At 44.5% G+C, this 17,152-nt stretch overlaps 1 protein-coding gene across 3 annotated transcripts in view; it reads left to right on the top strand.

The window, feature by feature from the left end:
* Nucleotides 1-9,219: 9,219 nt before the first annotated feature.
* LOC146866766 (kelch-like protein 33) overlaps nt 9,220-17,152 on the top strand; it is a 192,831-nt gene continuing 184,898 nt past the window's right edge. Inside the window, exon 1 of one of the 3 annotated variants that reach the window (XM_085601235.1) lies at nt 9,220-9,321. The gene's annotated coding sequence lies outside the window, so the exon portion shown is untranslated. Of the gene's footprint in view, nt 9,322-9,564; nt 9,723-17,152 lie in introns of those variants that run through there. The other 2 variants (XM_085601244.1, XM_085601263.1) reach the window with 2 other exon arrangements.

The following is a 17,152-nucleotide window of genomic DNA, read 5'->3' on the forward strand; positions in this document are numbered from 1 at the left end:
TAGCAGGGACCCAGCCAGACTATAGCCAGAAACCACTGTATACATCAGAAAAAAGTGGGGGCAACATAAGTGCAGATCCTACTCTCCTACACACCCCCCCCCAAACGCAGGGACATTAAACTAACCTTGACCAGTTGAGTCTTCATGTTCTAAGTGGAAATACCTTGAGAGTCCATCTGCATTGGCATGTTGGGTCCCAGGTCTATGTTCCACTGTATCGTCCATCCCCTGTAGGGAAATAGACCACCTGAGCAGTTTAGGATTTTCACCTTTCATCTGTTTGAGCCATAGGAGGGGCTTATGGTCAGTCTGAACTATGAAGTGAGTGCCAAACAAGTATGGACTCAGCTTCTTCAGGGCCCACACCAGAGCAAAGGCCTCCCTCTCAATAGCTGACCAACGTTTCTCTCTAGGGGTCAGCCTTCTGCTTATGAAAGCTACTGGCTGGTCTTGACCTTCATCATTAAGTTGAGACAGTACAGCTCCCACACGCAGCTCTGAAGCATCTGTTTGGACAATGAACTTCTTTTTGTAATCTGGACTCTGTAAGATGGGGGCAGTGCACATTGCCTGCTTGAGGTCATCAAATGCCTTTTGACAGCTAGCTGTCCACTGAACCTTTTTTGGGCATTTTCGTGGAGGTCAGATCATTTAAGGGGGTCACTATAGATCCATATCCCTTAACAAACCTCCTGTAATACCCAGTCAGGCCCAAGATGGCTCTCACCTGTGTCTGGGCGGTTGGAGCTACCCATTCCATTATGGTCTGGATCTTGCTCTGCAATGGTTGAACCTGGCCTCCACCTACAAGGTGGCCCAGGTACACAACCTGACTCTGCCCTATCTGGCACTTAGTGGCCTTGATAGTGAGGCCTGCTTTCTGCAGGGCCTCCAGTACATTCCTGAGGTGGACCAGGTGATCCTCCCAGGTGGAACTAAAGTCAGCAATATCATCAAGATAGGCTGAGCAATAGGTTTCCATACCAGTCAGAACTTTATTCACCAACCTTTGAAATGTGGCAGGTGCATTCTTCAAACCAAAGGGCATTACCACAAAGTGATAGTGCCCACCAGGGGTCGAAAATGCTGTTTTAGCCTTGGCATCATCAGCTAACTTGATTTGCCAGTTGTAAGGTCAAATGTACTGAGATACTTGGATGAGGCCAAAGTGTCAATTAGTTCATCTGCCGTTGGTATTGGGTAGGCATCAGTCCTGGTGACTGCATTGAGGCCCCTGTAGTCAACACAAAACCTCATCTCTTTGTTACCACCCTGGGTGTGAGGTTTTGGCACAAGGACTACTGGGCTAGCCCAAGGGCTATCTGAGGGCTCAATAACACCTAGCTCAAACATTTTCTGGACTTCAGTCCTGATACAGTCCCTGACATGGTCAGGTTGCCTGTAGATTTTACTCTTTACATGCAGACTGTCTCCAGTGTCCACCTCATAGGTGCACCAGGAAGTCTGACTTGGGGTCAGGCTAAACATATGTCTAAACTGATGTAGCACTTGTCTACATTCAGTTTGTTGATGTTCAGTGAGGCTGCTTGCAAAAGCAACACCATCAACTGATCCATCATCATGGTCCTGTGAGAGCAGGTTAGGGAGAGGGTCACTCTCCTCCTCCTGGTCCTCATCAGTTGCCATGAGCAAGCTCATGTCAGCCCTGTTCACATATGGCTTAAGTCTTTTGACATGGAGCACCCTAGGGGGCTCCTGGGAGTGCCAAGATCTACCAAGTAGGTGACCTCTCCCTTTTTCTCAACAATTGTATGGGGCCACTCCATTTGTCCTGGAGAGCTGGTGGGGCCACAGGCTCCAACACCCACACTTTCTGGCCTGGCTGGTAAACAGTCAGGACAGCCTTTTGGTCATGCCAAGCTTTTTGTAGTTCTTGGCTTGCCTCAAGGCTTTTAGTGGCCTTCTTCATATACTCTGCCATCCTGGAGCAGAGACCAAGTACATAGTCCATCACATCCTGTTTGGGAGGTTTGAGAGGTAACTCCCATCCCTCCTTCACCAGACATAATGGTCCTCTAACAGGGTGCCCAAACAGAAGTTCAAAAGGGCTGTAGCCAACCCCCTTCTGTGGAACCTCCCTGTATGCAAACAGAAGGCAGGGAAGTAAAAGGTCCCATTTTCGCCTAAGCTTTTCTGGGAGGCCTTTAATCATTCCCTTTAGGGTTTTGTTGAATCTCTCAACTAACCCATTGCATTGTGGGTGATAGGGAGTAGTGAATTTGTAGTTGACACCACACTCCTTCCACATTGCAGTTAGATATCCTGACATGAAGTTAGAACCTCTGTCAGAGATGACCTCCTTAGGGAAACCCACTCTGGAGAAAACTCCAATGAGGGCTCTAGCTACCACAGGAGCTGTGATAGTCCTTAGGGGTATAGCTTCTGGATACCTGGTGACATGATCACCTACCACCAGTATACATCTGTGCCCAGATGCAGTTGGTGGGTCAAGGGGACCAACAATGTCAATCCCTACCCTTTCAAAGGGAACCCCCACCACAGGTAGTGGTATCAGGGGGGCCTTTGTTGTGCCATCTGACTTGCCACTGGCTTGGCAAGTGACACAGGAGCGACAAAACTTCTTGGTGTCCTCAGACATGTGTGGCCAATGAAAATGTGGTACGAGCTTGTCCCAGGTATTGTTTTGGCCTAAGTGTCCTGCTAATGGGATGTCATGTGCTAGGATCAAGAGGAACCCCCTAAACTTCTGAGGAATTACCAACCACCTGGTGGCTCCAGAGGTAGGATCTCTAGCCCCAGAATATAGGAGCCCCTCATCCCAATAAACCCTCTTGGACCCACTAGCACTCCCAGCAGCCTCAGCAGCAGCCTGCTGTCTGAGGGGTTCAAGAGTGGGGCAGCACTGTTGCTCTTTGCTCAGATCTTCCCTGGAAGGTCCCCCTGCCCCCAAGAACTCAACCTGACCAGGCTCAAGTTCGTCTGGGGCAGTTCCTTCTTCAGGATCTGCTTCTCCTCCCTCAGGAGGGGAATCTGAGATCTGAGACAGAGGGGAAGGCCCAGCCTTAACCCTACTGCTCCTCCTCTTGGGTAGCAACTGGTCCATAGTTTCGGAATACAGAGCTGGTTCAGCTTTATGCATTTTGGCTTGTGACCTGGTCACAGCAAATACCTCTGCAAGTATGCCCAACATCTCAGCATGAGTTCATAATTCTACTTCAGACCAGGCTGAAGTCTCCAGATCATTGCCCAACAAACATTCGACAGGGAGGTCTGCACTGACTACTACCTGTTTGAGGCCAGTTACCCCTCCCCAGGAGAAATTCACAACTGCCAGGCTACGGTTGGTCCTGGTGTTGCTTGCATTGGTTACCTGGTACATTTCACCCAGGATGATCTGTGCAGGGTCCACTAGATCCTCTGCCACCATGGTGACACTAGCACCTGTGTCCCTTAATGCCAAAGCCTGTTTGCAATTTATTATAGGCTGCTGTTTGTACTTGCCCAGATTACTGGGCTCACTAGGAAGGACATATCAAGGTCTCTCTCACAAACTAGCAAGGCCTGTGTTGGTACTCTGACTAGGCCAGAGTCCACATCAGAACCCAGGGTCAACCCTACTACACCCTTATTCTGAGTATTACCTCCACCACTGACTGCATTTGGGGGAACAGTTGCCTTAGGGGCTGGAGTGGTGGTGGTTTGGTCTTTGGACTTGGTATAATCAGAAGTCCAGTGCCCTTTCTGTTTACGGAATTTGCACCAGGGCTTCTTTTGGCCTTTTCCCTTTGCAGATTGTGACTCCCCACCAGATGCAGATGTTTGGGGCCCTTGTGAAGACTTCTGGTCTTTAGATTTATCCCCACCTTTATCTGAGCCTTTAGGATCTTGCTTCTTAGTGTCACCACCTTGGTTCTGGTTTTTCTGCCTCACCCTGGTTCTGACCCATTTGTCTGCCTTCTTTCCCAATTCGTGGGGAGAGGTCAGATCAGAGTCCACCAGGTACTGATGCAACAACTGGTTCTGGCAATTATTAAGGATCTGTTCTCTCATTATAAGATTCTACAATCCCTTAAAGTCAGTTACTCTACTACCAACTAGCCAACCTTCTAGAGCCTTGGTTGCACAATCAACAAAGTCAGTCCAATCCTGAGTCTGTGCTTTCTGGGTGTCTCTGAACTTCAACCTGTACTGTTCAGTGGTTAAGCCAAACCCATCTATCAAAGCACTCTTCAGGGCTTCATATTCATTAGCATCCTCTTCTCTAACAGTGAGGAGCTTGTCTCTACCTTTATGTGAAAAGAAGAGCCACAAGATTGCTGCCCACTGTGTCTGGGGGACCTGTTGAACTCTATAGGCCCTGTCAATAGCAGTTATCCATTTGTGGATATCATCCCCACTCTGGTAGGGAGGAACAACCTTGGACAGGTTCCTATGGTCTGGAATGTAATCTCTGCCTCTAGGGACACTGTTGCTGCCACCAGGGGTATCTAACCCCTCCTTCTTAGAAGCTCTTTGGAGCTCGAAGGCTTCCCTATCGAAGGCCAATTGTTTGGTTCTGAGGGCTCGCCTAGCTTCCTCATACTGGAGCATCTTGAACCTTCTGTCAGAGGAGGTCTCTCTGGGATAGTGTGAGTTCCTCTGTGGAACAGATTCTCTTCCAGAGTGATATGAATGGTCAGAGTCCCTTGAGGGGGACCTAGGCCTTTCTCCCACTTTGTCAGTTCTCTTAAGGAGAATTCCTCTGTTCCTTTCAGACCCTTCTGAGTCTGGCCCTTCAATCACACACTCCAGGTCATCCTGATTTTCATCATCAGACCCAGAGACTATGATTGACCCACTCCCTGATGCAGACCCACTAGCTCCTAGAGCTTGTTTCAGGTCATCTGCTACTAACAGATCTATCAGGTGTTGTGAGGAGGGACTCCTGCCCACCCTCAGTTGTCTTTCAAAGCATAAGGCCTTCAGGTCAGTGTAGGCTATGTCTTTGTACTGAGATGGGGTGGACCCACTGGCTCCACCTTGGTGAGACATACTAGTGTTGCACAGTGTTGTACTACCTACACTAGTTGAGGCTTACTGAACCTAGCTTGAGCTGTAGCAAGGGTGTGCTTATCCCTTCACAAACAGCTCTAAGTTCAGTAGAACTTATTGATACTAGCTTGACTTTATATGTACCTTGAGTACCTTTAGTGGTTTTCAGTTAGTAATTCAAATAGAGATTTTCTGGTAAAACAATGGCAAGCTGGAATCCCACACGCTGCCCACCAATGTGAGAAGTTGGCCTGGCATATGCTGGTCACTAGTTATAGTGGCCACCTTGCACCAGTCCAATTCGACTCTTATGGTAGATAGGTTTAAGACAACCTTTTAAAGAAAGCTATCCTAGTGGTAGCTGTGGAGAGCAGCCTTCAGGCTAAGTCTCTGAGGAATGTAAAGCAGCTTGTTTTACCTTATAATCTCTTGAATTACCAAATGAAAAGGACACCACACAGGTATATGTATCAAATATATATGTATTTATTTCTAGATACACTCTACTAATCTCTTTATGAGATTAGAACCCAGATACACATTCAAATGTCAACAGTTCTCAATAAATTAAGCACAAATATGGCTGTAGCCCTAGGGGCGTACCAGACCATATACTAAGAAAATGGTTTAACAAAGTCGACTTGCAAAATGACAAAGCCTAGGGCCTTGGGAATCGCTGGGGCTTCACTACTGCAGTGTTAGCAGGTAAGTAACAAGCCCACGGGAGACGCGTGCAGTGTCTAAACACAGCCGCGGGTTTCCTATAGGTTACAATGGGGCAAGTCGCGGTTTGTATTTTAAAGTTTTAGGGCACTTCGAAGAAGTCAACAAGCAAGCCACTTACAGGGTAAGTATTTCGAGGGCCAACACACACTTGGGCACCGGAGTGCACGAGTTACCTCACCCAGGGAAGCCGGGTGCATAGGTGTCTTTTGGTGTTGGGTCGCAATGCTGTTTTCAATGGAGACCAATGAAGACTTGCTGCTTGAGACGACTGAAGAGGTGTCCGCTGGAATCCGAAGGTGGATTGAAGATGAAGAGGACCTGAAAATTGAGGGGACAGTGTTCAAAGTCACTTGCCAGTGACCGGTGGCCAGCAGGATGGATGACCACAGATGTTGCGTCATTTTAGTTTGTTGATGGTGATTTGTCTCACGAGGTCCAGGAGGGATCGACGATGACCAGCAGATGGATTCGGAGTGTCCCACAACGTCTGCAGCTGATGACGGTGTCGGCAACTGGATTGGAGCCAACAAGCCTTGGCAACTGCAAGTCTCGTGTGAACTGAAGTTAGTCGGTTATGCAGACCAGCAAGGTCTGATGGACTTACCCAGCGAAGGTAAGTGAGGCCTGGAGCAACCAGGAGAGCCCTTGAAGTTGGTTAGAAAGTCTTCGGGAGAGTCACTAGCCAACGGGCAAATAACCGTGAAGATGCCTTCACAGGAAAAGTTTCACAGGAGCCCACGGTCACTCGGGATGGGGTAGGCTGATGATTTTTGGAACAAGACCTGCTAGGGACTTGGGCCATAAATGGTCCAAAGCACAAGTTCGTAGAACGTTGTTTAGGGTTTGCACTCGAAATCAGTGCACGGTTCCCTGGTATTGCTGTTCCTGGAACACTCGTGGGGTCCAGATGCCACAACTTCACTGGGGACTCAAATTGGCCGTCGAGAGGTTAGGAAATCCACCTCAGGGGACATAGGGACTTCGGACTCCGGCGGGAGCGGTGAAGTTTGCAACCGTCGATTGAAGTTACAGGTGCCTGCCAAGCAGGGGAGTCACTCCTTGACTCCAAGGGAGATTCTTCAGTCTTCTAGAGATAGTGGAACGTCGAAGGGCCAGGATTCTTCTTTGTAGAGCATCATCCAGGGTAATCTGAATTGCATTGGCAATGCTTGCTATCTTATAGTGAAGATAGGGGAGGGACTAGCTCTATGACCACTCCTCTAGGAGGGTCAGGGTAATGCGTGGTTACACCCACTTCCCTTTGTCCAGTTTCACGCCAGAGCAGGGGCAGGTAGCCCCTGAACCGGTTTGAGCTGGCATATGCACAGAGGAGCCTACTGCTCCCCCAGTGCAGGACTTCACAGCACTCTAAGAGTGCACCCACCCAGCTCCAATACACTAAATCCTGTCTGGGAGGTGGTGACACCTCCCTGTGACAGGATACCTTTTGTTGGGCTTCCTCCACTGCGAGTTTCGGTCAGCAGCAGGAGGGCAGCCCAGTGTCTGTGCTGGTGGCATCCATTTTGTGATGCCAGTGCTCTAGAAGATTTCTACCGTTTAGTACAGTGGGTACATGTCATCCCCTCTAGAAGGGTGGGATCATACTCCCACACCAGTTACTGGTGTGGGGGTATGATTCCAAGTTGTTTGACACCAAACACGCCATGTTTTGATGCAGTCATTCCAAAGTTAGCATTTACTGCGAGGTTATAATGCACTTAAGAGTATATGGTTTAACCGCATCCACAAACAGCAGCAGAGAATAGACTCTGCCAGCTGCAGAGGGGTCCTGCTAATGCAGAAGCACCCCCTCACATAGTAAACCAAGCACCCTCCCCTCAGGATTGATATGGCCTGCAATAGGGGTGGCTGATAGGTTTATATGTGTGTGTATGGTGAGATATAGGAACCTATACCTCAGTGAGGAGTGCTAACACTACCTCACACAGGCTACAGTAGCAGGCCTGTGGTGTCAGATTGAGAATGCTTCCCAGGGGTGGCATAATGCATGCTTCAGCCCCTGGTAGTCCTGTGAAGTACCTATGCCCTAGGTTCCTAAGGTACCATATACTAGGGGCTCATAAGGTACCACAGTATCCAATCACTAGTGCATCTAATATGCACACCAAGTTGTTTAGTGAGATCAGTGAGACTGGGGCCCTGATTAGCAGGGACCCAGCCAGACTATAGCCAGAAACAAGTGTTAACATCAGAAAAAAAGTGGGGGCAACATAAGTGCAGATCCTACTCTCCTACACTTCCAACCTGCCCCTCCTCCTGTGAGCATTTCCTAGTCGTTGCTCGGAGTGTGTTCCCCCCAAAATATTTACTGCTGGCTACAGCCCTTACATGACTCTTCCGACTGACTCAGTCTCGGAATGGTTTCCAACTGAATCGGTTTCAAGGAGTCCAACCGACCGATTACGATGTTTCCGAACACCGTTTAGTCGGACTACCATTGACAATGAATCCAATTTTCTGTCCTTGCTACCCAGTGCACAAAGGCTCCTTTTGGGCTCAGTGTCCTAGAGAACATATGACGTCACTATATGCAGTGTGCCTACACGACCTGCAGATTTGGGCGTTGTTAAAAGTGGGGTTCAATGTCACTAGGGTTTTTCACAAAAGAGAACCACTTTAGTGCCAGTAAACCTGTCTCCCTAGACTGGCCATCAGGTTTGGCGAGTTGACTCTGTAGAGCGGATGGTGGGATTCAGAAGAGTCCCCAGCACTAGACTGTCTGTCACTCAGGGCAGTGACGTAGCGCAAATTGACGGCCTCCTCTCTGCAGAAAGTGATGAGAGGTCCCCGATTCTTCCATCTCCCCCATATATATTTATAGGTTTTAAAGTGAGTCAGTGTCCCTTGAGTGATGAAGCCCTGTGCGCGACTCAGGGCAAATAAATCGAACTATCATAAAGCTTCAGGTGCAACGGGAGCATGAGAGAATTTCCCCCTGGTCTTTTATTCTCTCCTCGAATATATTATGTTGCATATTTCTAAACATTTCAAGGTGAAATCTTACACCCAAAGGTGCACGCATGAGTGACGCTGAGAGACAGCAAACAATGTGAAAGCACGGTTCAGTGCACGAATAACTCACGTTGAAAGCGTCATGTATTGGCACTCTTTAATGACACAAATATAGACTGGGGGCCGTAAGAGGAGCTGGGAGGCTAGACAACAATATAAAACGTATGCATGGCAACCTCTTTCTTGCTGCCTATGGACCACATCTCTGGGTTTGTCGTTTTGTTCCCCGTCTGTTGTTTTGCGTCAAGCTGTTGTTTATTGACTTGCAGGAGCTATGAAGTGCACTGTTTCCGACAGGGTTATACATCTGTAATTTCAGAACATTCAATGTTCACATTACTCGGAGCATTCAGGGCCGTCGCTAAAATTAACTGCATGCAGGGCGTGGGAGCCAAAAAACCTTTGTCAGGACGCACACCAAGGGATGACGAAGACAGCTGGGTTTTAAAAGCGACCGCCCAGGCGTTACAGCAGACACAACGCACCTGCCACAGGTAGTCGTCAGACACGCGTCAGAGTGAGCCGCAGTCCGGAGGTCACCTGTCGCAGGTGAGTGACACGCAGCATGGATGCAAGCCAGCTCCCACACTACACTGGCATGGTCTATCTTTGTCAAAGAAGCAGAATTGTTTCTACTATTCACGCAGCTCAAACATGGCTACAGGCCAGAGGGGGAGCCCTGTCTGCCAGATACCGCAAGGGACTATACGAGGTCACAAGTAAAGTGCACACCCGCGACCACCTCTCACGGGCGGGCTTTCAGAACTATTAGGGATGCAGATGTAAAACCTCACACTCGTTCGGACTGAACTTTGAGTCCCAGGAGCTGCCGCGAGGATGAGAGAGAGAAAGAGATAGAGAGAGAGAGTGCGAGAGAGAGAGAGAGAGAGAGAGGGGGGGGGCGGATTTAGCGGCGAATTTCGAACACCCAACCAAGACCACCCCTACAGGTACAGCGAACAGGAGCCAATAAGAGGACGACAACCCTATAGTTACAGGCAAGAGATCGAAAGTAGTGTAGATCCCTGAGGAAACGTCTCGCAAGAGGCAGCATCATGTACTCATTGTGCTGGCCTCAGTCTCTGCGTCCCAAGAGAGTTGATCCCAGGGCTGTATATCTATCTAGCTGCGGTTTTGAGTTATTGCTTGTATTTACTGCAGCTCTGCTTTGAGTTATTGCTTGTACTTACTGCTGCTCTGCTTTGAGTTACTGCTTGTACTTACTGCTGCTCTTGTACTTACTGCAGCTCTGCTTCGAGTTATTGCTTGTACTTACTGCTGCTCTGCTTTGAGTTACTGCTTGTACTTACTGCTGCTCTTGTACTTACTGCAGCTCTGCTTTGAGTTATTGCTTGGACTTACTGCTGCTCTGCTTTGAGTTACTGCTTGTACTTACTGCTGCTCTTGTACTTACTGCTGCTCTGCTTTGAGTTACTGCTTGTACTTACTGCTGCTCTTGTACTTACTGCAGCTCTGCTTTGAGTTATTGCTTGTACTTACTGCTGCTCTGCTTTGAGTTACTGCATGTACTTACTGCTGCTCTTGTACTTACTGCAGCTCTGCTTTGAGTTATTGCTTGTACTTACTGCTGCTCTGCTTTGAGTTACTGCTTGTACTTACTGCTGCTCTTGTACTTACTGCAGCTCTGCTTTGAGTTATTGCTTGGACTTACTGCTGCTCTGCTTTGAGTTACTGCTTGTACTTATTGCTGCTCTTGTACTTACTGCAGCTCTGCTTTGAGTTATTGCTTGTACTTACTGCTGTCTGTCATGCTTTGGCTCCAGTATGTATTCATCTCAGTCAATCACTCAATAGTTTTCTGGCGCGAGACTCGTGTTTCCCAGGGTGTTGATGTCATCTTTCTACCTATCAGTTTACAACTCAGACATCCCTGATCCCAAGTGTGCTAGCCTGGCTTCTCTCTCTCAATGTTTTGGTGTGGTCTCCATGCTCCTCAATATGTTGGTCTCAGGGGCATAATCTAAGTCCTTGCAGCCTCTGTGGTGCTGTCAGGGGTGGTGGTGGTTTGCTTTGGCATTGGGGAGGGGAGTTACAACATTTAAACTAGCTCAGGTTTGGCAGTTTCGTTATGCTGTAGCACATTTTATAAGGTGTTGGATTTTTTGTTACCCAGTGGTCACTCTCAACCACCCATATTTCAGTCAATTGGACTCAGATGTCCTTCTCTTCACTGCTGGTGTCAGACACATGCCTCCCAATAATTTGTGTTCATGCTCCTCGGTATGTTATGGTCAGGTATTCAGTGAAATCTCACAAACTTGTATTATTTCGCAGTGTGATATGCTCACTTACTTGGCAATCTGTATGTTAACAGAAGTGTCCTGTTCCTTAAATGAATTGTCTCAAGCTCCAACCTTCAGTAGTTTGGTCTTAGTCTGATTCTCACTAAGCTGACCTCGGACTTTTGCCAATTACTGTGCCCCCGTGAAGTGCCACCAGTCAGTGCCAATGCGTTCGCTTCAGACACTCCTCACTCTTCCTGTCCTGTCTTCCTGATTCTCACTGTGTTGGTCTAAGGCTCAAGGCCTTCTTTATTCTGGCCCTATCCCCCTCCTATTTTTAGGCCTCAATCAACTGTCAGTTTTTGAAGCTTCATTTCGTGAGTGAGAGCCGTAGCTTTCTGCACTATAATTATCTTGGAAGTTTGCCAATTGCTACTACCAACTCTTTTTGCCCCAGGATCCTACATGTGCTACTTGCAATTTGCTGCTCCTCTGTTTATTTACCTCAAGCCCTTATTATTCATGATGCTGATTTCAGGCTTCTGCACCTCAGTGTGTTCTTATGGGTGTAACTCTAAATCTCGAAGTCGGAATATCGATGGCATTACATTTTGAAGTCAGTATCTCGTCAGTGGTATTAAATAGAGGTAAGTAATATCGTTTGTAAGTATATCATTATTTAGTGCCTGATCACGATTTTGGCAGTTTTCAGACCGCCACCGCATCAGCATAGGATTCACTGCCACTACTAGGCGTTCCGCCTGCCATATTACACTGTTGGGGATTTGCAGAACAAAAGACCGCCGGAGGACCACCACCACCGCCAGCTATTCTCTGAACGCCTCGATGTCAGTTGAGGAAAAGCAGCAATCATAGGATGGTACGGCGAAGTTCACCACCAGCCGAATTATGTGTTGGCTTTCCGATGAGCTGACCATGGCTGGAAGACCGCCTGCTTCGAGTCCGCGGATTCAAAGGAATTGAGGTGCATACTCACCCATTTCCTTTTCTTCCCTTCAGTCTCCCCCATGGATCAATTTCTCCTGGTCTCGCCTTCACTGCAGCATCTTGACCCCGAAGAAATGACCCTGTTGTCTCCAAAATCCAGTTAAGTCCATTTTATAGTATTTACCCATTGACTGGACTGGGCACATATGGTCCATACTCCAGCAATGGTAATGTACTGGTAAGAGCTATTATTTCACATGTCATGCATATGCGTAAATTCAAAATGTTTGCAGTCAAAACACATGAGAAAAAATATACACCGCTGTCAGAAACACTGCTGCTGGGCCAGTGGGAACATGGTAATATGGCGGTAGGAGACCGCCAAACTCATAATCAGGCCCTAAGTTTGCATATTAACATTGAAGTTGAAAATATCACAGTTTGAAAGGTTGTTGTTTTTAATAGCCTTTAATATATTTTTAATGATACATTTTTTGCATTTTTGCTATATTAGTGTTTTGTTTGGGTGCATTAGTTTAATATGTTTATATTATTGATTTATTTTTAAGTTTTGTGCTTTTTTAACCGCAGAGTTTATCTATTTAAATTTTTGATATTTATGTGATTAGTGAATATTTGAATAATATTGGGGTGTTGGGAATTACTGCGGTTTAGAGTGGGTAGTATTTGAAATTACAATTGTTTTGTATTAAAACAATAATGTTTTTTATTTACTTTAAATTATTAGAATTAAAAATTATGATTTATTGATGTTTGCATTGTGTTTTTTTCTTTCTCAGATTGTTGTGAAATATAGTGGTTTAGGTTGGGTAGTCATTTCTTATTTTAAAAATGCATGTTTACAATATTTATTTTGTTTGTAAATCAGTAAAATGTTTTGTAGGTTGTAAAAATGTTATTAATGAAATTGATTTCAACATTTTTTATAGATAGCTGGTATTTTTTTTTAAGGTTTTTGGTTTTACTTTAATAATTATTTTGTCTGATTAAAAATTGCATTTTCTGTGTGATTTACACTTTTTTAATTATATATTTTAAATTTAAAAAACATACCTTTTTTATAAATTAAAAAAATAATTTGAATAATTTGAATTTTAACTTTGAAAATATTTTAAAATAATTTCAATGTTTGAGTATATTCAATTACATTGTTTTTAATATTTTAATCATTTATCATGTATAATTTTGTTAAGAATGTAAAATCAAAAGAAAATACTCGGTTATCTTGAAATTATAGTTTTAAAATTTCAATTCATGTATATATTGAAATATTTGTATTTTATAAATTGAATAGTGAATATGTTAACCCCTTCAGTGCCCGCCCCTTTCCCCGCCCTGTGCCGGCCGTTGCATTAGCGGGCGGGGTCTATGACGAGCTGGACTCGTCATGGGCACAGCACAACCGCGGCCCATGACGAGTCCAGCTCGTCATGGGCACTGAAGGGGTTAATACAAATTAAAACACATTTATAATAATTGATATTTTATTTGAAATAATAAATATGTTAGGTTGTTTGTGATATCTAATGTTATATTTAATGTATTATAATTCTTTAATGAATATTTTCATAAATTGTATTTTATTTCTTTGTTTGTTATGGATTTATGTTGATATTTGTTTTTTAATGTTGTTTTTATAAATATGAAATTATTATTTAGGTGGAGTGGAAATACTACCTTAAAATCCTTTAACCATAGCCACTTTCTTCAATGAAGCTTTGGTTGGAGTGAAAATAGTAAATCTAGACCTCACAATCTCAGATATTTTCCAGAGTGAAGCGTGGGTTCAAGTGGGAAGAGCAAATCTAAACCCCACAATGTCCAAACACTTTCTACAATGTAGAATAGGTTGAAGTGAGAATAGTATATCTAGATCCCTCCAATGTCAAAAACATTCCCCAATGCAGGTTAGGTTGGAGTGGGAATAGTACATCTAAACTCTTCAGTGTCCCAGAATCTTCTCCTATGTAGCTTGGATTGGAGTGGGTAGAGTAAATCCAAACCCCCCTCAGGGGGGAACATTTCCCCCAATATAGATTAGGTTGAAATAAAAAATAGTAAATGTAACCCCTCTATGTCTAGTGCTTACCTCGTTGTAAATTAGGTTGGTATGGGTATAGTACATCTAAACCCCTCAGCATGCAACACTTTCCCCAATCTAAGTTGGAGTGGGTAATAAAGGTACACTCCTCAGTGGCCAATACTTCACCCTATTTTGCTTAGAGTGGAGTGGGGTGAGCCTGCCATGAAAAGGGTGACGGGTGAAAAAACTAAGGTTGCCTCTATGCACGGGGGTGCATGCAGGGGGGCACATGGTGTACACTGTCTATATACACCCCTGTTCCTGCACAGAATGAATTGTGCATCTCAGTCCATGCAGGAACGGGCTTCAGTGTTCCCACAGAGGTGCCGTTCTAAGGCTCTCCTATGAGCCTTAGATAGGTACTGCTGTGGGATCGCCGCCACAGGACCACACACCTGTATTCCAGTTGAAATAAGGTGGGCGGGCTGACTACGAGTTTGCAGTGTTGCAACGGAAGGCTGGCATAATGGCCCACTGCAACACCGCCAAACTCGTAATTATGCCTTGGGCTGGAGTAGGAATATTAAATGTAAACCCCACAATGTATAAATGTTTCCCCAATGTACCTTAGGTTGGTGTGGGAATATTAAATCTAAACCCCTTAATTTTGAACATTTTCTCCAGTGTAACTTAGGTTTGAGATGGAAAAGTACATCTAAACCCCTCAATGTCCATCACATTCCCCAATATTGTGTGAAAATAGTAATTCTGATCTCCTCTGATTCAAACACTTCCTTAATGTAGGTTAAGTTGTTTTTGCAATGATAAATTTGCTTTTTCATGTGTTTTTATTTTTTATACATTTACATTTAAATAAACATACATATGAAATGTAAATACATTTATAAAACATTTATTTTAAATAATATTTTTCACACCACTCAAACATTATTAATCCATTTTTATTTTTATTTACATTTATGATATCTACAAACTTTTGCTACACCTGTTTTAAATGATATACAATATTGTATATTTGTAATAAATAAGTCCAGTTCCAAGTTTAGAGATAGAGATCTTTACTGGCATCAGTCTTCATAACAACCTCCAGCATTACACTGATACTGGCTCAAGTTAGAACATTGGAATACAATAACTCCATTGCATCATACCCTGAACATTCTATTCCAGCATCATCACACATCTCCCCCCTATAGACAATTAAACAATGCAATCTAAAAATAAACATGCATATTTTCCTTCGCTATTTTTTTTTCTTAATTAAAATTTCATTAATGGAGACTTACATAAATCCCCTTCATGACATTACACACATGAAATAGTCATTAATGGAGACTTTACATAAATCCCCTTCATGACATTACACACATGAAATATTTTACACAACTCTTCTTAATAACATTTCATAAATGAGTTACCTTACATAAATCTCCCACACTCCTCTTCCTTCCATCCTCATGAAGAGCTACAGAACCTTCCACCGATATTATTTTGCATGGTTGAGAAAATTTGCTTTCACCTTTCTTTATAAAGCCAAACCTCCTTACCACCACCCAATCACCTTTGTTAAAGACCAATTCCTTAACTGCCTTCCTTTGAACATACTCCATTTTATTCCGCTTTTGACTTTCTTGCACTCTTAACCTCATTCCTTCTCTATCGATCCAAACCTGTTTTTTATCCTGCAACCACATTGGTGACTCTTTCGTTCCGGGCTCCCTACCCCTTAACGCAACAAAAGGAGAAACCCCTGTCACTGTATGAGGAGTAATCCTATGACCCCACATCATTCTCCTTAACTCATCTTTCCAGGACAACCCATTTGCTAATGAAAGTTGAATATTTTCCATAATCATGCGATTAACCCTCTCCACCAACCCATTAGCCTGAGGATGGAACAAAGCAACCTCTTCATGACAGACTCCTATATTTTTCAAGTAGTTCTCCATTTCCACTGAAACTAACTGAACACCATTGTCAGTCAGAAGCGTCTTAGGCACCCCTTCTTCAAGAAAAACTTCCTTCAAAAATGTTATCACATTCCTTGAAGTCACATCTGTCATAGATTTGCACGTGAACCACTTACTATGGTAATCTACCAATACCACCAAGTATCGGTTGTTGCTCCCCAATTTATCAACTGGGCCTAAAATATCCAAACCTATTTTTTCCCATGGTTTCATTGGATGCTCCATGCACCTCAAAGGAGGATTCCTAGTAATATTCATCTTGTCACTATTGCTACATGCATAGCACTCTTTCACCATGTTTTCCACATCCTTGTCCATCCCTGGCCACCAAAACGACTCTCTCAATCTCCGCTTGGTTAAACTTCTTCCAAGATGACCCTCATGTACAATCTTCAATATCTTAACTCTCAACACATTCGGTGGAATAATCCTACTTCTACGCAAAATTCTATCATTTTGTAGACTCAATTCATCTTTAACTTGTAAATATTGTTTGTACTTATGCAACACATCAGACTCACCCCAGCAATTCATGATGACTTCTCTCAATCCTTTATATTCCTCATCTTTTTCCACCGCTTCCTTCCATTCATCTTGACTTATGGCAAATTGACCATCAACTTCCACGACCAATTCCTCCACATCTAGAACACCAGAATCTCCTTCCACTGGCATTCTGGACAAACAATCAGCCAAGACATTTTTTTCTCCCCGCACATACTCTACAAAAAAATTATAATCCAATACCGATGTCAACCACCTAGAAATTCGGGGAGTCACACTACCATCTAAACCCCGACCACCCTTGAATAAATGAATCAAAGGTTTATGGTCTGTCTTCAGCACAAAAGGTATACCCCACAGATAATACCTATAATGCGCTACAGCCCAACAACATGCAAGGGCTTCTTTCTCAATTGTGGAATAACTCCTCTCTGCACCCTGCAATCTCCTGGAAGCAAAACCTATAATTTTCTCTTCCCCATCAGACACCTGCAACAACACAGCACCAATTCCCACGTTACTTGCATCACTAACCACAATAGTTCTTTTCCTATGATCAAAATGCCCCAACGCGGGTGCCCCTGCAAGATAAGACTTCAAATTTCCAAATGCTCTTTCACAATCCAAGTTCCAATCAAAAACTACTCCCT

Source organism: Triturus cristatus, chromosome 1_2 (genome assembly GCF_964204655.1).
Source record: "Triturus cristatus chromosome 1_2, aTriCri1.1, whole genome shotgun sequence".
In the NCBI taxonomy this organism is placed as follows: Eukaryota; Metazoa; Chordata; class Amphibia; order Caudata; family Salamandridae; genus Triturus; species Triturus cristatus.